Here is a 22,181-nt window from a genome sequence, read left to right as displayed (position 1 = left end):
GAAATGTCAGTTAGGTTCTTTGTTTGGGAACTGGTACCGTGTGTCAGCGAGGTGTTGTGTTCTCATATCTCTGTGCTCAAAGCTAGGAAGCAAAGGCGTGGGATACTACTGAAGTGCCACTGCTGTTCCCTTTACAACCACGGTAATTAGTGCTGAATAGCATTAAGATGAGTGTATGCCTTATTAATAAAGGTTCTTGTTTAGTTGAGCTCTCGCCATTGTCTTCATGAAGAGCTGTACTGAAAAGCTGCTCGACTCTTCCCTTAGAGCAAAGCTAGAAGGACTTACAGGGTGGCCTATGAGCTGTGGCTGTCCATGGGGGCTGCAGCCACCTCTTAAGCATGCAGCAGCAGGCGTGCAGCCCCAGCTGCACAAGGGAGAGGCTGTTGTAACCGCAGTACACCATGTAAGTGTGCTTTCTCCTTGGGCCTTTTTGCTGAACAGAAAAAGTTGTCCCAGTCTCAAGATTGTGCGTGGAGAAGGTAAAGGTGTGGAGCAGGCAGGCTGATGCTTCCAGTTGAGTCAATATGGTCTGATCCTTTCTGCATCTTCCTTTCTGGGAAGGAAAGTGTATGGGGAAGTCTGTGTAAATCGTTTCTAGCAGTGGCAGAACTGGTGATTACGTCTGGGGTGGACGTTGATTTTCCTTTTCTTGTTCTGCCAGCAACTGATGCAGTACAGTGCAGTCGCATGATAATTACGCTGCTCTGCACTGAGTGCACTCAACTTCAGTTGTTTGCGGGAACTAATGAGATTGTGTTTTGATGTGTGACATGATTGTAGGATCAGTACCTCACTTTCATTCATTAGTTTACCTCAGTGACTTTGTGAAATAAAGAAATGCCCTTGAGCAAGTTATTTTAACATTGTGCACGAGAAGGCTGTACTAGTGTTCAAAACAGCAATTGTCTTGAGCTTTACATTCCATCTCCCCATGGAGGAATTTATTCACAACTAGAGCTGTGCTGCAGGTTTGTGAGCCATATCTGAGCAGTCTGGTTGCTGTGTCCACACCCACCTGCACAGCCCTGTCCTGAGCCCCAAAGCCACTCAGCAAAAACCCCTATTCTGTGCATAGCAGTACCCAATGCACCAGGTGTGCGCTTGAGCAAAGCCATGCTGGGGAATGTGCTGACAGCGTATTGGTGTGGAGGGTTATGGAGTAGTGCTCAAACCTGTGCCCTGCCCTTCTTTTATTTACTATTACAGTTTTAGCTCATTGTGTCTGCATGGCATGATGTGGTGATGTGCTGAGTTTGTAGCTTGTGCCTGGCCAAAATTTACACACACAGCATAGCATTGTGTGTGAGCTCACCAGCCTTCCTGCTCAGTGCTTGCAGTGTGCTGATGTGGCTGTGCTGATGGTACTGCGAGCTCAAATGTCAGCGTAAGAGCTGGTATGCTGCAGGATAAAGTAATACTTGGGCAAATTGGATTCTCATTCTCTGCTAGGTATCCCTGGCTCAGCAAGCTCTTAGACATCTTGATCTGTATCAGTAGAATAAGAGAGCTCATATGTAAAATTGCAAGGAAAATAAATCAGATCACATAACAAATGAATAAAACAAAGTGTGCAGAAACTGTCAAATCTAATGCTGTTAGAAATTATATACAAAGCGTTCCTTTGAATTGGGATTAATATTCAGTGTGGAGCCTGAGGCTATGTTTAAGAAGGACTGCGTTCAGAACCTGTCCATGAAGTGCTTCCTGGCCATGTCCACAGATGCCACTTGCCCTAGGGACTCTTGCTGCTGTGCCTGGCACCCAGAGTGCCTTGTGTTATTACTCCTGTGCTTTTCCATTCCAGTGGGTGCATGAACAATGTCCATCAGCTCCAATCCTGCTAAAATATATCTGCACTGAGTGGCAGTGCCGCTGAGGCTGCAGTGGCTGTATCCTATGTATCTGTTAATACATTTGAGGCAAGGTTGCCCTCAAAGTTTCTAGTTTCCTATGGAAACCAGCTTGTGTGATCACACTGTGTGTGCCTGCCTGTTCACTGTTCTCTAACTCCTCTTCCTTCTCCCCAGCTTCCTCTGCTTTTACTAATGCGATGGCTGTTGTTCTGGCCCCTTCCTGCAGACGTCACTGAGATTTCAGATACACCTAGAGAACAACAGGCCTTATAAGACCAGACTGCTGAGGGGGAAAGGAGCCTCAGTTCTGGTAAGAGCTGCATGGTGGTGATGGCAGTCACTTGGAGGAGCTGTGGAATTTATGCAATTGCATGGCAGAAACGTAAGCTGGAGCATCTGAGTTCTTAAATATCAGTTTTGGTTAAGCGTGGGAGAGATCTGAAGGTGCCAACGGGCAGGACAGGGGCACTGTCAGAAGAGGACATCCTGACATTGAAAAGAGGTTTGATCTTCTCTCATCGTGCTTTTAAATGTTGGACAGTGAGGCTGCAGGTAAAGCAGCATTTGTAATGATTTACTCTTAAACTCTGGATCATGTACAAGATAGGTTTGTGACATGAGATCAGTCCCTTTTTAGAGAAGCAAAATGAATTTTTATGCCCATCTGAGAGGGAAATGTCTAAGATAAGCTTTGTGTTGTCTGACATCAGTGCCTTGTGGTAGAGGCCTCACGTGAAGCAGTAATGGGGCTGGGCTCCTCCTCCTCCCCATCTCCCCGTTCTCAGCTTCCTCCTCTCCATCTCAGCTGCTGCTCTTTGATGTGCAATCTGGACTCAGTAGGCCCTGTCTCCCTCTCCATCACTTCTCAGAACAGGTATCTTTGATCCCTGTTCCCTTAAAACACTGAGGAGGTACAGGTCACGTCACCTGCGGTGACTATGTGCAGGACCTGATACTAGACCATAAGGAATCATGAATCCTCTAGGTGAATAACTTGTTGTTTGTCTGCTGTAGTAAGACAGTTTTGCAGCTCTTGGCAGTAGTCTGTCATAAAGTTTGAGTCTTTGTCAGGTGCTCTGCAGTGATCAGTATTACAGGGCCTGCTGTAACACATAGCTGTTTCCTCTGTGTGGAAGAAGGGAGAAAAAGAGCAAAGAGAGCTGCCTTAGTTGGTGGGAACAGCGTACCCAAACTTATGGGAAGGTTACAAAATTAGAACGCTGGTTCGATGGTGCTGTGATCAGGGCTTTAGGATTCCCAGTATCGGATCAGAAGTACAGTGGTCACATCATGGAAAATATTGATCTCATAAATTATTTTTTGCTTTAATTAAAGGAAAAGAAAAAGGATGTCAGGTGCCAGCATGCCTATTTTATATTAGACATTATTCAGATCACTACTATTTTGTACTGGATTAGATATTAGGCACTTTCACTGATAGCAATTTGGTACCACGTTCTGGTGCACCTGATAGAATTTAATTACATGCCTAAGTCTCATTTGATGTAAACTTGCCTTGTTCTGTGATGAAGTAGTACAGATACTTGCTGTTAAGGGCGATGAAACTATCATTCAGTATCTTCTGTGACTTCCAGGTGAGTTTGCAGGTGTTTTAAAAAGCTTAGTTTTACAGCTTTGTTTTTTAACTGTTAGTAATTTAAAAACACACTTTGATTTTGTTCAACATTTGAATGCTCAAGGAGAGGATGCGTGCACTGTGCAGCCACTCTTGTCTAAAATTGTGGAAGGATGCTTTCAGATGTAATAAGTATGAGTCTTCATCACATTTATCTTCATTCTGTTTGTTGTTTATTAATGTTATGCCAAAACCTATTTCTAATTTTGTAAGAAGAAAAAATAATTCATCCCTAGTGAAGCAGATTTTTTTCTTGCATTCTCCGTAAGTTTCTTGATATATTTGTGTGTTGTCTGTCATTTTTTTTAAATCTGGAGAATGTTTAAAAATAATGGCTCCGTTAAAGGAAAGGATTTTAATGGGATCATAAATGTTCTGTTGGCTCTTTCTTATTAAACGTGGTTTAGAAACGGAATCTCCTTCTGAAGCCATTTACATATTCTTCTAAGCTCTCCGTAGTTGACCTGATTCTACCACAAGCTGCTGTTTGTCTTTCAGGATGTGAATTGGTCTTATCTTTTTAAGACTTCTGACCTTTCTTTAAATCATTTGGAAAAGGGAGAAATGTGATCTTCTAGGGTTGTGACGAAGTGGAAACTCTGTGGTGGTTTTTTGTTCTACTCAAAAATGCCACTCAACATCTGAGGATCGTTTCTGACAGAAGGGGTTCATGAGCAGTGTTGTGGGTCTGAAAGTGCTGCGAGAGACACATTTGCTGTTGTTGCAGCGGTGGGAAACGGCTGACAAAGCAGTTTCTTAAGGACTTGGTTTCAGAGCAATTTTGTTTTTAACTTCCAACTCTTAGGAATTCAGTTTAAATTTTCTCTTTCTATAGTGGTTTGGAAAAAGAGGGATTTTTCACTGTCCTAGAAGCCGAAGGGTCTTTCTTTGGTGTGATAATGGGATTTTAATGGCTTCACACATGTTTTTGGTAGGATTGTCTGGAGGCATCATGCAGATAATCTGTATGAGAAGAGCTTAATTCTGCACGCTCATCCACCTGCAGACCGCCATGTGTTTATGGAGGCCCCTTCACTGGCAGATAGTTACCCCTTGGCTCTCAGGGTCCTCCCATCACAACGTGCTGCCCTGAGCATAGTAAAGGTGCTTGGGACGTTGTCCAGTTTGGGCATCTCCAAAGGTGGAAATTCTACAGCGTTCCTGTCCTGACCTGTTTCAGCATTCAGTTACCTTTGGTGACATTCCATTTTTTGATGTCAGCAAGATGTTTCTGTTGTTTAACGTGCTGCAGCTGTATTTCTGAATGCTGTTTGAGTGCAGTGCCTGCCAGGAGCCGAGGGAAAAGGGTTCTCCAGGATGCTATTCAGAAATTGCCTTTCATTGTTTGATTTCAGTTCAGTTTGTGAGCCATATCTCAGCAGCAAGCTGGAGTTATTCAATGGATAGTAGTTCAAATTCACTTTTTGACCCGCTAGTCCAATGTGTTACACCTTCTGGAAGCTTTCAAAGAATGCCATTTGTATCGGCAGTGTTCTGCTGGCTTCTGGGAACAGGTGGCCTTATCCTTCTGTAGGTGTGCACAGAAATGTCCTGTCTGTGGAGGGTTGGCACACCTGTGCCTTCCGCCTGAAACTTGCCATTGAAGGATTCGTTTCCATGCATACACACGAGTCAGTCTACTAGAGGTCTGTGTTTTCCTTTCTCTGGAAACACGGCATCTTTTTTTCCTATGGAAAAAAAAAATGCATAGAAATGCATGAGGAAAAATGTGTAGTGCAGCCTCTGTTAAGGCTCGGTATCATGCACTGAACAGGACTTCACTATGGGACACTGATGTTCTGTGTGCCTTGCTGTTTGTTCTTCTCTTTACCACACTTCTAATGATAGCTAAAGCACAGTACAGATTTACAGCAAAATTTATTAGCTATTTTTGTGTGATGGTTATTTTGTATCAGATTTGATTACGTACACACAGGTGGTTTGGGAAACCTTGCTCATTCCACACACAGCAAGTATCCTGTAGATCCAGTGTAGTAATTTTGATGTTAGTGTCAATGTTAGTTTCAATACCTTGAGTAAGCAGAAAGCAGCAGTAAACGTGGAGGTGAATTTTGGTGGATAAATGGGAGCTGTAGGCTGCAGGAGGTCCCTGGAGACCACCCAGTCCAGCTCCACCTCTCAGAGCACAGCCTATGTAAATCAGAGCTGTACAGTGAGAGTACAGCTGTGATGAGTTTGGCACAGCCCTTGCTGTAATCTCCCTGGAGGTTGGTGTAAAAGCAAGTTGACCCACCCAAACTTTCTGCAGACTAAGAAACCCAGGTGTCCCAGCTCCACGTGTTCATCGTGTGCTTCATCCCCAGCCACTTCATGGGCCCTTTGCTGAACCTGCTTTGCCACGACTTCCTAATGCACTCTGAAACTGAGCCACTGTTGCAGGAATGCTGAATAGAAGTGAACGTTACTTGTTAGGTTTAGGCAGTGCTGATGAACCCTGCAAGGCAAATGCTGTTACTTAATCTTTCCTGTGGTTTGAGATGATGTGCTTTCAAAAATTTCTATTTTCATCTCTAGATGCATGAGAAACTTTTGATTGAATCATTTTTACCATAGCACTTTCCAGAAAGCATTATTTACGTTGTCTGGCTTGAAGGAGACTTTCTAATTTGTAGCCAAACTTGTTGCATGCAGCTGCAGATTTAATCAATATATTTCACTGCTCTTTGAAGTTTTTTTTTCCTTCTAAATTGAACTTGGTGGTTGCAAATCATTGTAGTTATTCTACTGATGTATTTTACTTGGTGTAGCATGTTATGTTGGTTTGTATTGTATTTCTTCAGCCCAGCCATCAAACAAACCATTGTGGTTGTCTGACTTTCAGTGGAAAAAGTAATTTTCTACCCACTTTATTCTTAGCATCTTAGTATCAGCTTTCAACTTATAAATTACCGTTTGCTTGATCTGCATGCAAGGATGCACTTTGCACCATGTTTTAATGTGTTGCCATTAAAATCAATAGAACTCATGCCAGAATAAATGCTTATGGCAGAAATGTGAAAGCGGGCATTATCGATAATAGTGAATAGGGGTTGCAGTAATGGTGGTGGGGAGCAGAGAAGAGACAGTGAGTGTATTTTTATCTGGGCTGGGTTGATCTTCCATGCGAAGCCATGAGAAAAGGCACTTTGTCCTTGCTGCTCCTATCTCTTACCACAGCACGTGTGACATCTCGCAGGCTGTGCACAGTCTGCAGAGCAGAGCTTGGTGTGGTGGGCGCTGTCACAGTGTAGAGCTGAGTTGATGCAGAGCTCAGACCCTCAGCCTTGGGCTTGAGTCGGACCTCTCGTGGTAAGGCTTTCAATACTGCAACTTTGGTTTTTGCCAATGACTAACTGCTCTTGCTAAAACTTGCTGGGCCCCAGAACCCACTATTTTTTTGGCAATTGCACTGCTAGTGCTTTGGACTGGCTGCTGGCTGCTCCATCAATGGCTTAATTTGTGAAGTGCTGTGCGGCGTTTTCAGGACATGAGCCCTAACCAGCTTGCAGCCTGTGCTTGTCATGGCAGTCCTGCCTTTCACCTCATGGGAAAAGTTTTATCTGGGGCAATTATGTATAATTGAACCACTCTTGCTATCTTGCTAATGTTACCTTTTTCTGTTAAATACATCAGTGGACACTGATGAGATAAAAATGTAAACTGCCTCTATTTGATTAGTTTTGTGCTTCTTAGATTATTTAAGTGATTCTTTTCATCTGCCTTGAAATTAAGTGGTTTGTCATTTGGAATTCCAGCCAGCTGTTGTTTCCTACCTCTGATTGTTTATTTTATCTCTACAAAGACCTTTTTTTAAGTAAGCATTTTTCGTACAGGTTTTTGTGTGCAGTTGTTACTTACTCTCTGTAATTACAAGTGTGGACTTTCTAAGTGATGATTTGTTCTTCTAGAATCGCTTGTATAAGTGTGCACTGTTCATGAAACTGTTCTGTGCTAAAACTGCAGTTTTAGTGTTTCCTCCATTCATTTTCCTACCAGGTCCACATGAACAGTGTTTTTTCCCTTTGCTGTTTTCAGTTCATCTGAAGAAAAAGTTAATCCAGTGTATTCACGATGACAAACTTTTCCAAGTTTGAAAGCATTAAATGTGTTTCTTGCAGAAACTGTACTGTTCAGGAGCTTCTAAAACAGTACTGGGTGTGGACAAAGATTATCAGTTAGGATAAGAGTATGGCAAATGGTGTCGTCTTTCACTTTTTGTAACAGGTTTTATTCTTGCTGTTCAAATTCCTAACCTTACTGTGGAAACAACAATATTTATAGTGGATATGGATCTACTAAAACTCACTAGACCTGCAGAAAGCAACTTGTTAATGAACCACATATGTAAATCAACACCTCAGCAGAAAGCAATGCTGCGTTTTTAGGATGGAGTGTCTTTGGGTTAATTCATATGAAATACATGGCTTTTATATGGGATGCCATAGATATGTTGCTTTTTAGTGAAGATTTGATGTCCTGGATCTTGAAATACCAAATAGTATTTGTATTTTGAGGGCTGAAGGATAGGAAAGGAAATAAAAACATTCATGTTTCTGACTTGAGTTTCCTCTGCATGAAATGCTAGTTATGTGAATAGGAATACAGCATTGCTAGTTAACACAGATAAGAAGCAGTGTGGTAAACTTGAATTAATCTTTCCTCACCATTCAGTACATTGTTAAATGTTTTATTAAAACTGGATTATGTTATTGGCAAAATATTATATGAGATAGAAGTACTTGGTTTGCATCCTTAGCCAGCCCTTGGGCTGAGAGGAAGATGCACGTACAAGTGGGAATTGCTGTGAATGTGCTTCCTGCTGCTCTACTCTAGGACAGCAGCCTGTGCTAGTTCAGTATTGGTCTGTGCTGGGACTGGATTATGCCAGATGGTAACAGGGGTCATTTTGACTTTTGCTGAGAAGGCTGAATCTGGAACTCTCTCTGGCTGTTCTTGCATTTCAGTATGTACTCAGTTCAGGTTTTGATATGGAAACTAAATGTGCTGGAAAGCAACTGTAGGCAAGGTGAGTGCAGATCTAAAGTTTCCAGCAAACTCAAAGAATTAATCTAGTAAATTAATCTAGTGAATTTGTTTTAATTTTGAAATTCTTCATTATCAAAAAACCCAAACTGCCACCACCACCAAAAATTCTTTAAAAGAACTCTTTAAAAGAACAAACCAAATCACACCCATCCTCTAGAGAACCTTAAGAGAAGAGAAATTTAATTTCATTTTGCAGAATTAAGATGGAATTAACCAAGCCATTGGCTGATGACCACTGAAAGAGGAGGAACATGCAATGGGCAGTAGGGATCATAGAATCATAGAATTGCTAAGGTTGGAAAAGACCCACAGGATCATCCAGTCCAACCATTCGCCCTTCACCCATGGTTCTCACTAAACCATGTCCCTCAACACAACATCCAAATGTTCCTTGAACACCACCAGGCTCGGTGACTCCACCACCTCTCTGGGCAGCCCATTCCAGTGCCTGACCACCCTTTCAGAGTAGTAGTATTTCCTAATGTCCAGCCTGAATCTTCCCTGGTGCAGCTTGAAGCCATTCCTCTAGTCCTAAATGTCCCTCTAGGCCTAAAAGTCCTAGGATGTGTTGCTGCTGAACTCCAGACCTGCACCAAGTTGTCTTTTGGTTGAGAGCCATTACTAAAGAAAAATGCTACCAAGTGCCGCACTGCTTTATAGGCTGACTTCGTTGCTTGCTGCATCTCCTGAGGGGTAAACATTAACTCCAGCCTGCGAGAAGATGAAGCAAGAACTGATGAGAATGTGTTCCACCTATAATCAATCACTCTTGCTTATTTTTATGTTGAGGTGAGTACTGTGTGGTTTTTTTATGTTAGGATAATGGTGTTCAGTTAAGTTATACATAGACAAGTCCATCTTACATGTATTTGTTGGAACATAAGCATTTCACTTCTGGAATTTTACTCAATGACAGTCTGGTCATTTGAAAATTAAGAGAGAAATTGACTTTTAAAACAAACAAACCCTGAAGTAGCTCTGCGCATCTAGGTATGTGAGACTATTGCTGTAACACTCCTGAGAGACTATGGCAAAGGATATCTTAAATGCAAGAGGAAGGTTTTTTTAGAGAGAGAAGAAAAGCACAGAAAAACCCACTGGTGGTTTTTGTTAACGTCTCGATCCAGTGAATTTTTCAAGTGCCATTTAAAATACCAGCTTCTTCAGAATCAAGTATGTAGGTTGCTCTGAAATTAATGCCTCTGATTTATTTCCATGGAAACTACAATGTATACAGAGAGCACAGTAGCACTATTTGAGAGGGCAAATTCTCATCTTTAAAACACTGTTTTCCAACATAGTCACCATCATTACCTATGCGTTTTTTCCAGCAACAGACAAGAGCCTGCATGCCTTGCTCTTAAAAGTCGGCACCAATGTAGGTGACCCATTATTTCACAGCTGCTGTGATGGCACTGTTGCCACGAAAATATTGACTATGCTGTCCATCTTTCATCAGTCCAAACAGATGGAAGTCAGAAGGCACCAAGTATGGACTATGAAGTCACTGGGTGTGGTAGGACAGTCCAGCCAAGACTGGCAATGTGCTTCGCAATCTTCAAACTGGTATGGGTCCTGCTGTTCTTGTGTTGCAAGAGAAAGGTTGTCTTCTTCTCTGGCCTGACTCTGGAAGTTTGAGCCTTGAGCTCATGATGCATCAGTTGGAGTTGATGGCTTGTTGGGTTGCAGGAAATCCAGAAAGATGACCCCTTTCCTGTCCTAAAAGACAGTGTACACTGCTTTACCTGCTGAGGGCTGTGACCTGAACTTTTTCTTCAGTGGGGAATTCACGTTTCCACTCCATGGACTGTTGTTTTAACTCTGACTCATAGTGGTGACATTGTCTCATCACCAGTAATGATGTGATCACCTTCAGTCCTGTATTGGTTCAGTAGACCCTGACAAACTTGTATATGATTTTCTTTCCGTTCCTGTGTAATTGTGGGACCCACTTGGTGCAAAATTTGTGATATTCCAATGTTGCCACCATTACTTCCAATGCATTGAAGCTGATATTCATCTCTATATGCAGTTGTCTGGTTGTATTCTGCCAATTTGTGTGGATGAGCTGATCGAGACTCTTTGTTTCATGGTGTGACAGCTGTGAGTGGCTAGCTGGAATGTTGCTTGTCTTTCAGTTTGCTGTTGCCACTGCTGAAACATACCACTCCCGAAGTGAGAGCCTGTGCTCTCACCCACTGTTTGGTCTCTGTAAGTGTTCAGCAAGTATCGGTGAATGTCAGTAGGTGCAGATTTTTCCACATGGAGGAATTCAGTGACACACCTTTGCTTCATATGTACTTCCATGTCAGACACCATTCTGTCAGACTCCCCTCTGCTGCCGTCTGTCACGTGGCACGAAATATAATGGAATAGCTGGGGGAAGGTTCAAGCTCTACTGCTATACCACCATCATCCACCTTTGATGTCATGGGCCAATAAAATGGGAGGCATTACTTTTGAAACAAAACTCGTAGTTCAGAACTGCTTTACTCTGCTTGTTCAACTGGCTGTTCCTGCTGTGGGATGTGAATGGGGGATGTGTTCAGCAGGCAAGTGTTCAAACTGATTGTTCAGCTAAAGGATGATCTTGCCAAAAGGGCTTTTTGTGTTCAGAACAAATTGCACAAATTGATTCCTTTTGTATACCTAAAGGAATATTGAAGCGTATGGCGCATCCGTAATTGAACTTGCCGTGTAGTTACATTGACTTTCACAGTTCACTCTGCGATACGCAGACTGAATTGCTTATATCAGGCATGTCCAGCCTGTGGGCTGCGTGCAGACTGGCATAGCTCACAATGCGCCTGAGAATGACAACCACTTCCATTGAATTGGACTGAAGCGTTACTTTTGCAAAAGCAAGGTCAGATATCCTGCTAGTTCTTTGGTTTTATTGTTCTCCTTTCTATACGTTTTAATAAGAACATTAAAAATAAAATCAGTTTTGTTACTTAAATACATGAGCTAGAGTATATGTATTTATGGGGGCAGATCTGAAAGTAATGCCTCCTATTTTATGATGTTGGCTCGCTATGTCAGAGGTGGATGTTTGTGGTATGGCAGTAGAGGTTGAACCTTCCCAACAACATTCCGTTACATTTTGGTGCCATGTGACAGATGGCAGCAGAGGGGCAGTCTGAAAACATGACATCTGACATGGAAGTGTAGATGAAGCAAAGGTGCATCATTGAATTCCTCCATGTGGCACCCACTGACATTTATTGATGCTTGCTGAGTGATTGTAGAGACCAAGCAGTGCATGTGAGCACAGTGGGAGTGGGTGGTGTGTTTCAGCAGCGGTGACAGTGGGTCATCTCTGCTGGTGCAGATTTCTGCATGCACAGCACGCAGGCTCTTGTTCATCGCTAGTGAATATGTGTCGCTAATGGTAATGACTGTGTTGAAAAAGAGTGTTCTGTTGCTGAGAATTTGCTCTATTAAATAGTGTTATTGTGCTCTTTGTATCTGTTATCATTTCCATGGAAATAAATAGGAGACACTAGTTTGAGAGCAACCTTCACAGTGCAACCCTGGCCAATTCACTTCACTCAGTGTGTCCCAGGCAAGGGAAGGTTTGGTGTTCTTGGCATATATGGTTACAGCTGTGGTTGAAATCTCCTTGGTAAGGTTGGTTACAAGAGAAGAATTTTAGATTTCTTTTTTATAATGTTGTTGCTGAAAATATCAAATCTCCAACCTCCAGTATGATTTAAGTGAAAAACAGTCTTTGTTTATATTAACTATATTAACCAGATATTAACTATGGCAGGGATAAGATTATAAAGATTTTTGTGAACCTACAGTTGTATTGAGGAATTGATGAGCAGGATAAGAGTTCATTGAGCTTGCACTTGCTTGTTACTGTAATGCAGAATGAATTGCTCCTGGTGTGCAAGTGGAAAGAACAGAGGAAATTATGAAGGGTAAAAGCCAGCAAGCAAGTCCAGCCTTTTTCTATTTCAGCATAGGGTGAAATGCTGTTGTTTTGAATACTTCAGGCAGTGAAGTGGTAGTGGGCAGGCATGAGGAGCTTCCACAATACAGACCTTCAGTGACAGAATACTGAGTTTGTGAAGGGATTGTAGATGTATTTTCTGGCGTGTGTTTGTTCTGAAATCTAAGAATATGAGGTGCAGTACTGGCTGTGAAAGCTGTTGGAAGCAGAGCATTTCTTAAAAATTGGTTTTAGTCATGGCTGTTAGTACGGAGTAGCTTTGGGGAGTTGGTTTGGTTTCAAAATATCCTCAAAGGATTTTCATTTGAACTTGAGAAGCTTTTTATCTTTTCAGGTCTTAAAGTTTTGGCTGATAAATTTTGTGGCACGCAGGAAGAAGCTCACATTGTAAAGAAACTTGAAGAGGAGTCAGTTGAGAAGGAAATCTCCTGTTCCTTTTGAAGATCAAATCCATGGAGTGCAGTTAGACCATGTCTGGATTTTCTGTGCTATTTCTTTTGCTTCGTAGCTGTTTCGTTGTAATAGTTTCTGACCTCCTACTGTGGAGGAGTTTGTTGTTTATGGAATGGAAAGCAGAATGACTTCAAAAGACAAACAAACAAAATGAACCAAACAAACAAAAACACAAAAAAAATTGGTAAGTGTTTGGAAGGGCCTTGATGGACAGGAAGGATCATCTTACCGCAAAATTGATTCAGTACAGTAACTCTATATAGACTTCAAGCTCTTTCATTTCTACCCAAGGAAACTTAACTTTTTTTTTCCATGCAATTCCAGATTGGTTTTGGCTTAAATTTCATGGGTTCGGCTTAATATTTTTTAAACATAAAATTCTTCTGTGCTTGACACAATGGAGAGCAGGCAAATGCGATTTGCCCTGTGTGCAGGTGTATTTCAGCACGTTTCCTGGAAAGGATAGCTGAAGGAAGAAGGAGAGTTGTCATTTACTGTGGAGTTCCAGGTAGCCAGAAATAGCTTAGGTTCTCTTTTCTTCTGAGAAGTCCTTCAAAAGGTCCTCGAGTATTGAGTTCAGTCATTCTTCTCTAAAATGATTTGCACTTTCTTAGTTAGAATTTGTGTTGGTTTTGATAGAAGAATTTTTTTTGTGAATTTTCAGCATTTCTGAGGTACTTGTCGCCTAACCTAAGCTGCTCCGGGAGAACCTGCATTAATCTATTGCATGAAGGAGGATCATTTTTTCTGAATGGTAGTGAGCACATTTCGGATGCCCAAAGTAACAGAATGTGGCTTAGACAGAAAACCATTTTTTTTCTTTGCTCGCTCTCCTTTGCAGTTTTGATGCAAGGTGATGTCTCCTAAAACAATTTGTTTGACAGCTGAGGAAAAGGACTGATGACTTGCACAGTGCACTTCACGATGCACTGGAGTCCCCTGCTTGTCACACCTATACCTGAAATTGCATTATGACTGGTGTTTGTCACTGAAGGTGCCTGCTCCAGGAGCCTTGACTTTCCCCTGCTCTGCATGGGACCTACCCCTCAGGTACATGGCTGCACCATGCAGCACACTGCCTTCTGCTCTCAGATCTGCTTGCTCAACTGAGAAAGCAGCAGAAAGGAGAGAGGCTGCAGGATGGTTGCTCATCAAACCACATCCTAAAGGTGGTGTAGCAACTTGAGGTGTATGTTGCCATCCCTTAAAGACCAGCAAAGCTGGTAAGCGCTTTGGAGAAGGGTGAATCAAGCTGAAAATAAGTCAATTACTTGAAAGCTGGTATAGCCTTCATTTGTAAAACAAGCAGAGTATAGGTTTTGCAAGTATAGAGAAGAAGCTGTCTCATCTTCTGAGTGATTTGCAACTACAATAACTCTTCTGTAGTTCTTTTTTTTTTTTTATACCTGTCTGTGTTCAAATGAGGGTGCTGACTGAGGCTGCTGTGGGTCGTTTTAGACACTAGAGGCTGAGCTGAGACAAACAGACCCTTTTCTTTTTTCCCCCCCCCCTCTCCTGGGGTGCATCACTCCTTTCATTTCTGAGTGCAGTTCTGAGAAGAAAAAAGCCTCAAGAGCATCAGTGGTTTGATGTATTTATGATTTTTCTGCATGTTCCTGTTGTGAAGCCTACTGTTCTCTTTTTTTCTCTCATCTTTCAAAACTGTATTACAGCAGCATGGCCATTGCTACCAATCTGTGCAGGGCAGATTGTTTCTGTGAATGCATTCCAACAGGTGTGTTGTTTTTGTTTTCCTGCCATTTATTTTGCAATTTAGTATGAACACAGTACTTTACATCTGTATGTCAGTCCAGTTCGAACAAGTTCAGCTCAAGTAGTGGTTGAGTTGCGGTTTTGAAGGCATGACTGCTTGGCAGCCTACGTCTGTAAATGCTTTGGTGCTTTCAGCACATAATGTTTTGGGGCAGTCATAGTGCAATTGCATAATCTTAAATTATGTGCTTTACAAATGAGAGATGATTATAAGGATTGAATGCGAGCATGGAGCAGTTGAAAACTTGATGCATGAAAAAGAATCTAAGCTCTTGTCAGTGCACCATGCTTTTTTTTTTTTAAGGAAAAAAAACAACCCAATTTCTTTATGAGGGCATGTCTAGTTCAATTTAACATGAACCTTATGATGCCAGAGGAATGTGAGAGATTTCTTCCAGTTTTTGTAGGATTTCCTTAATGCAATGCATTGTTCAACGTTGTTGCACTTCACTCTTCCCCTGCCCCAAATGATGGGCTGGAAACCATTCATTTATTATAAGGAGGAAAATTAAGGGAAAGTTCTAGTAGTGTTCAGTACGTGTTTTACCCTAAAATGAATGAAACTTTTTTTAGGATCTGAGAGTTGTTTTGCTTGTTGTTAATGAAAGCTGTTCTCTCTGTATCAGTTTTGGATACTGTTCAAGTTAAGCCTTAGGTAGTGCTAAAACGGTGCCTAACAGTTCTTCACTATTTGAGAAGAAAATGTAAGAAATATTTGTATTATTGTATTTCTTGTAAGTATTTTCTTAGCTTCAGCACTGCTGGAGTTGGAGATGACAGATTTGAAAATGTTATATTAAAAACTGTCTGTTTTCTGTGTATTTGTGCTCCACCGCTTGAATCAGAGTACAGTTTTGGCCTCGATGTTGTCCAGTGGTTGCATTCATTATGCGTTGTGGGGGAAAAAATGTTCTCAAATTTGTTTTTCAACACTGCTTATCTGTCTGGGATTTCTCCAATCCTTTTATGATGTAATATCATGGATAATATTTTCCACTTGTGTTTTTCACATTGTTTATGCTTTTAGCTCTCTTTCTTATCTGTCCAGGGCCGTAAGTTCCCAGTAACTTTTGATGTAGGAAAGCTGTACCGCATCTCTGATCATTGGTTATGTTTTCTGTAGTTTTTCTGCCTGAGCAATATGCATACAGTTACAAACAGTAATCAAGAACTGCTGTGGTACGTCATATGTAGTGGTTATTTCTACTTTGTTTTCCTTTCTAAAATACCCCAGTTTCTTCCCATGCCTTTTGGTGATGTGAAGCTGATCTATTTCAGTGAGCAGGTGTTTTCTGGAAGGCTAAAAAATGTGAAGCTTCCTTATTGTGATGATTCACTTCAGGTTTACCAATGTGGGTCCAAGCATGGACCCCTGACTGTTCAGTATATCTTCTCTTCTTTTTCTTTCCCCTGCTTACGATTTGAGAAAGCTTATTGCTTCTGCTCATATCTCGCTTCGTGTTTGTTGATTGGTTATAATTTGCAAGTAATTTTTTCTCTCTCATTCTATGGTTATTTGGTTTCTTCTAAGAGCATTTGATGAGGGATCTTGCGGAAAGCTCCTCCTGAAGCTCCGTGTGTGTTGTTGGATGTGGTATGGTATATTGAATGATTTTTGGACGCTCATCGTCTCCTTTTGCAGATTGTGAGTGCAGATCTGTGAAAGTCTGAGTGCTTTGCTGCGTATCTTCTTCCAAAGAAGTGCTGTTCAGCTTTGAACAAGCAAGTAAAACAAGGTGAATAATAGAGGGTATCTCTAATAAGCAGAGCCAAAAGGCACACCTTGAAGTTGTGGCAATGGCATGAGATAACTCTGAATGCGTTTTAACCTGTTTGCATTGTGCTGCCTTCAACCCGAGCTGCGGCACAGTAGAACTGGAAATATTTGAAAGACACACGTTCCCTGCCAGTTGCAAGCCAACCACACCCTGCCTTGGGTTTGCTACACGTATAAAGGTGCATTCTTAATATAGTATAAACAGTTCCTCATGGTTACTGCGTAATAAGCTGGTTTAATGAAGCCTTTTAAAGGAATAAATACTGTAAAACTCAGCTTTACCTAACAGGTTCCTTTGTTTGAACGCTTCCAGCTGCTGAATAAAATCTGCAAATGCAGAGAAGCTGAAGCGTGCAAGAGGAGGAATGCTCAGAATAACTCTAGCCTGTTTGCCTGTGGAAGTATTTCTCTGAGCCTTCTAGAATACATTAAAAAGCAATCTCTGGCTGAGCTCTGGGGTTTTAAATGCCAACTGGAATACTTGTGAAGCAGTGCATGAATGAAGTTGTTTCTGATAGCGTCTCCTGTTCTGTCTGCTAATTCTCGAATGATATGCTGAAAAATTGCCTGATAATCCTAATGTAATTAGTGTTTCAAAGATGGTAATGTTCTTTGTAAGTTCATTTTGCCTTTGTAACAGTAATTGCAAATACAGTATGAAGCTCTGTAGTCCTTCTAAGATAAGTCTGTTCTTCAGTACTCCATTAAAAAATGTCACAACTGCAGTATAAACCAAGCAAATCCACCAAAGTTTCACAGTGACATCCGTAAAGAGAAAATCCTCTTTTCTGACCTGTTCTTGGGCTTGATTTGTTGGAATAACAAGGGCATTTATTGCTTTTTAATACCAAAGGTAATGATATTTTTTTGGTCAGTGACTGCGTTGCTTCTTATCAAAGCACAGTCTTTTATTTCTGGGTGCTTTTAAAGTTAGATGAATTCTTGCTGGAGGAAAATACACAAGTGTTCTCTCATGATGTGCTCCTAAACACAATTACGGACCAGTAAACAGCATAAGGACATATTTGTAATACAGTAATAATAAGCTGTGGGCTGACAGTAAGGGACTGAAAATAATCTGTGAATTAACTGCTTTAACATGGAAGCTGCTCGGAGGCAGAATAGATTTTTGAATCAAGGCCCATTTGCTGTGTTTCAGAGTGCCACCTGCCCTTCTTGTGTAGAGCAGCACTGTGTTCTACTGCTTCTTTCTTGTTGAGGTTGGGGAGGAAGTCCGAGGAGTTTGATAGGACTAACCTACATTAAAAATAATTAGAACTGTAGTTGTATAGTGGCTCTTTCCTGATTTTTAAAAAAACAAAACAACTTGCATGTAGTGCTTTGTTGTAATTAGGTTAATGTAAGTAGCTAATTACACTTCCATTACATTTCTACAGAGTTTTAAAACCAGAGAGGCAGGATTATCTTGGTACACTGTGTTACCGCGTGTAATGAGGTGTAATAATAAAACAGTTCGGATTTTGAAACTGTGTTCAGGGTGAATTTTTTGTTTGTTTTCTTGGATATGAAACTTTGTGAGCTCGTAAGGAAACTTTAGTAAGATCTTTGCAGATGAGGAAGGTGTTAATTGAATTTGGTAATAACGATAAGTTGAAATCGAGGATGTCTCAGATTGGCAGACTTAATCGGGGAAGTAAACACAACATGCATGCAGTGTTGTAATACTGAGTGAGGTTGATGCTCACATGGCATATGATTGTGGCAGTTGAAACTCTAGTTTTAACTTAAGTAAAATGTGCTCTTGGGACTTTCTTCTGCAAGTTGTGGTTGGTGATTTGTGAGGTTGAAATACCAAGTATTGTATGTTTAGAGGCTGTCAGGATCATTATTCTCTAGAATTACATGTTAAATTTTAGGGATAGCTTGTAAGGTTCTGAAATTGGCAGTTTAGTAAAGCCAAATGCTGTTTCTTTGTAAATTTTCGAAGTGGTTCTGTTATGTAAGAAGAATAAACATGTAAAAATCATATGACTCAAAGCCTGCTAAATATACATGACTCTTCTCCAGAGGTAATCAGAAAGTGCTCTGTTAAATATTTGGGAGTCTTATCTTTATACTAAAGATTCCTGACTTAAAGAAAAGCAGTGTAGTATTCTCAGATATCTTTTAATTTCTGGAAAGGTTCCATTATCAGGTAGATTTAAAAGGGAAACTTTGTTAACCATGAACTGTAGAATGGTGATACTGAAGATTATTTCTGTTACCTGAAGTTGGTAACAAACCAGGTTGAGATCAGTACTGGCAATGGGAATTCTGATTTTCCTTTTATTTCTATTTTCAGATTTTGCTTTTCTAGGATTGGTGAATTTATTTCAAACTTGAGAATGGCTACAAGTGACAGCTTCACCAAAAATTTGTTGTTTCTGAAGGGAAATTTTCAAGCATCTTTTGAGCTTGTATGTGAACAGCTGAATGAGTTGGTGCAGTGATTTATATTTACAGTTGTACATTGAGTTTGGTTAACATCTTATATCTTGCTTTATTGTTGCAAAATTGAGTTTTCACAGCCTTTTTTCTCTAATGTAATGCAGAAGCAGAATGCTGAATTGCAAAAAAAGAATGCTGTGATAGCACCTGTGCATAATATAAGGGTGGTCTCATTAAGCTATGGGGGGGAGGGAGAGGGTGGAAAACCCAACAGAATGGATTGCACCTTTTGTACAGTTTACATGTACAAGACTCATCCAGATCATTTATATGTCTTGTAAAGCTCCATTCTTCCTTTCCAGAGGCTGATAGCCTGCCTCTTAGCAATTCCCATTGCACTGTAAAATTTCTGTTTATGATGCAAAAAAACCCTCATCCCTGTTTTCTGATAATAATGGAACTAAAACTGATCTCTTACCACCTTTTCAGTCCTCTTGTTGCTACAGCAGGATTTGTGGAAGAAGTTCTTAAGTTCACAAAGGGTGCTGTGTGTATACTGAGCAGTAGATGAGTGTGTTTGCTGGAAAGGAAAACTTTTACATGGGTACCATTGGACTGCCTTCATTAGCCTTTGGGGCCAAATATGGTCCCAGAGTTCTCCCAAGAGTGTTAGGGAGACTGAGCAGCACGTGTTGCTACTCCTTTTCCTGCTGAGGGGCTAATGCCATGAGACTGAGTAAACAGGAGCTGCTCAGGATGGCTCAGTTCACTGCTGTGCTAAGCACAGGCCAAGTAACAGGATGGGTGGGAGATGTTCTGGGATTGATTGGCATAAATGCATGCTATTCTGTGACCTGACGTGGATCTCCTCAATCTGGAGCTGCTGCTGAACTGTAATGGGCTCTCACCTTCCGTTTTAGTGTGATGAACAGCTTGTGATGGCCATGAGTAAGTGCTTGGAGCTTTTATTTTTTGCCTTTGCTTTCAGCTGCCCACCTTCTCTCTGCAGGGAAGCACATGGGTGGGACACAGCCCTGTAGCTTGCCGGAGAATTTTTTAATTTTGGTGTGTTGAGTAGGTGTAGATCTTCTGGAACTGAAGAGCTTAATTCACATCCTTGTGGTAAGTTCCAGATTTCAGGGAGTCAGCTTTTCAGGAAGCAGAGGATCAGAGATGCTGTGGTGTCTCTGCGGTACTTTGGTTTGTATGACTGACCCCTGCTCTGCTCCTACCAGAACTGTGTTACTCTGCAGACGATGAGCTGAGCTGATATACCTTGAAACAGTAGCTGTGTGTTTATAAGGGAAATAGGTAAAAAATTAAAGCTCGGACTTCTGCTGCTGTTCTGTTTTCCAGTTCTTTATGAACAAATCTCTCTGCCCAAGAAACAATTCCTCATCTGTTTCCAATGTCAAAGGATAGACAACGAGCTCTGAAAGCAGTATTTACTTGTAGGAATGTGAGACAAATATCTTGGACTGGAATTTTCAATCTACTTCTGCATATATTGTCCATGAATGGTCTTCGTATCTTCTCTACTCCTTTGTGGGTTTTTCCAGTTAAAACTGGAAAAAGTGTGAGGCCGTACGTGCACTGTAAATTTGTTGAGTTAGAAGACCTCTGAAGGCTTTGCTTACTCATCAAATGAAACGAATTTCCAGATGATGGGTTCTGATGCTTGCAGACATTTTCAGTCTTAGGCTTCACTTTGGGGCAGTATTTCCCTGGCGTCAGTCACTGCGCAGCACAGAGCTGCCTTGTAAGGAGCACTGATGGCTTTGGAGGCTGCCAAAAAGTGTATGTGGGCTGGCGGCATGGATGCCTGCGTTTGGGTGGGATTTTTGATGCCAGAATTTAGCCACAAAAAGTGGAGGGGAAACAACAACACGGAGCCTGTTATTTAGCACTAAAAAAATAAGTAGTAATAAGTACATTAGTGTCTCAGTATAGCGATGCTGAAATATTGTAAAAAGCAAGAGATTGCATGATATTGCTTGCCATTTAGACACCTCAGCCTTTTTCAAAACACTTTGGACAAACAAGGTCACTCTCACATTTCGGGGAAAAAAATGTGTAGAATAAGGAGGGAAATTTGGATGTGAATATTGTCCGGTGAGTTGACGCAAAGTATTTTGGCTGTTATCTTTAAGTGGAATCTTGAAGTTACCAGGTGCTTTACAGTTCCACGCCTGAACTACTGCCTCCAGAGAGAGTAATACCCAAATTCTTTTGTTCTTCACCCAGAGTTCTGTGGTAGTTGTGCAGAGCGCTCACAGTTTGTGAGCACGAGAGGTGGAGTGAAGGGCGAATTGCCCAAGTTGCTGTACTAATGCTATAGGATTTGTAGGATCTGAGACTGTAATGTTTTTATTAAATAATTTATTTCCTAGCACATAGCTTTCTACTACAAATCCTCGTTTCCCAAGTGAAAGTGCATTATTCTGAAACCATGATCACAAAAATAATTTAGCTAAAATTTGGCAGCACGTCCTAAAGTGAAGCTGTAAAACCTGTATTGAAAATGAAATTTCAGTCTCTGTGGAAGGTTATGGAGCCAGTACATTCCAGCCCTTCCTCAAATGCACATAGTGTTCAGCAGACAGCTGAGGCAGTGCTTGCAGTTCAGTGGATGCCCTGTGTAGTTTAGCTGGGGTTTCAGCCAGAGATAAAAGTGGATCCCATTGATGAGGGGAGGCTGCATGGTGGATGCAACCCAACACTGTACTGCTGCTGCGTGGCGGCTTGCTGCTGAATTACTCTGCATGCCTTCTTGGCAATGCTATTAAAAGATTCTCTTCCTAGACAGAGAAACACATCAGCTGAAGGATCTGCACAGACATTTTCTTTGACTTCATAGTTTTTTGGGTTTTTTTGTGCTTTTCAGCCAAACAGCACAGTGATTCACCTTGGGCACTTGCTGTGTACTAGCGTGGACACAGCAGGATTGAGATCACATGGCTAAAAGACAGTATCTTTTGGCAACACATGCAGCATTAGATGGTCCTAATGAAATGAAACTTCAGTATTTTACTGCTTATGGTATAAGAGAATGTCACTTTTGAGTATCTCAAAGAATATTTAATATGGCTAAGTGAGAATCAAGCCTAATTAAATTAAATTATTCTGAAATCTTTGTAGAAAAGCTTCTAAACTGTAAATAACTCCCTTCCTTCCTTCCCTTTTCTCCTTAAAAAAAAAATTACACTATTATCTGCAGTTTAGTTGCATTAACTTCCATTCTGTGCCTGATCATTATTTTCAGAAAGCAGAGAACTATGATAAATTGATGTATTT

The 22,181-nt window shown here is 41.2% G+C and overlaps 1 protein-coding gene across 5 annotated transcripts in view; it reads left to right on the top strand.

The window, feature by feature from the left end:
- Positions 1-22,181, top strand: part of SIPA1L1 (signal induced proliferation associated 1 like 1) — a 190,298-nt gene that overhangs the window by 8,950 nt on the left and 159,167 nt on the right. The gene's annotated exons all lie outside the window — the stretch shown is intronic.

Source organism: Gallus gallus, chromosome 5, assembly GCF_016699485.2.
Source record: "Gallus gallus isolate bGalGal1 chromosome 5, bGalGal1.mat.broiler.GRCg7b, whole genome shotgun sequence".
Classification (NCBI taxonomy): domain Eukaryota; kingdom Metazoa; phylum Chordata; class Aves; order Galliformes; family Phasianidae; genus Gallus; species Gallus gallus.
This window is presented reverse-complemented; position numbering and strand designations above follow the sequence as displayed.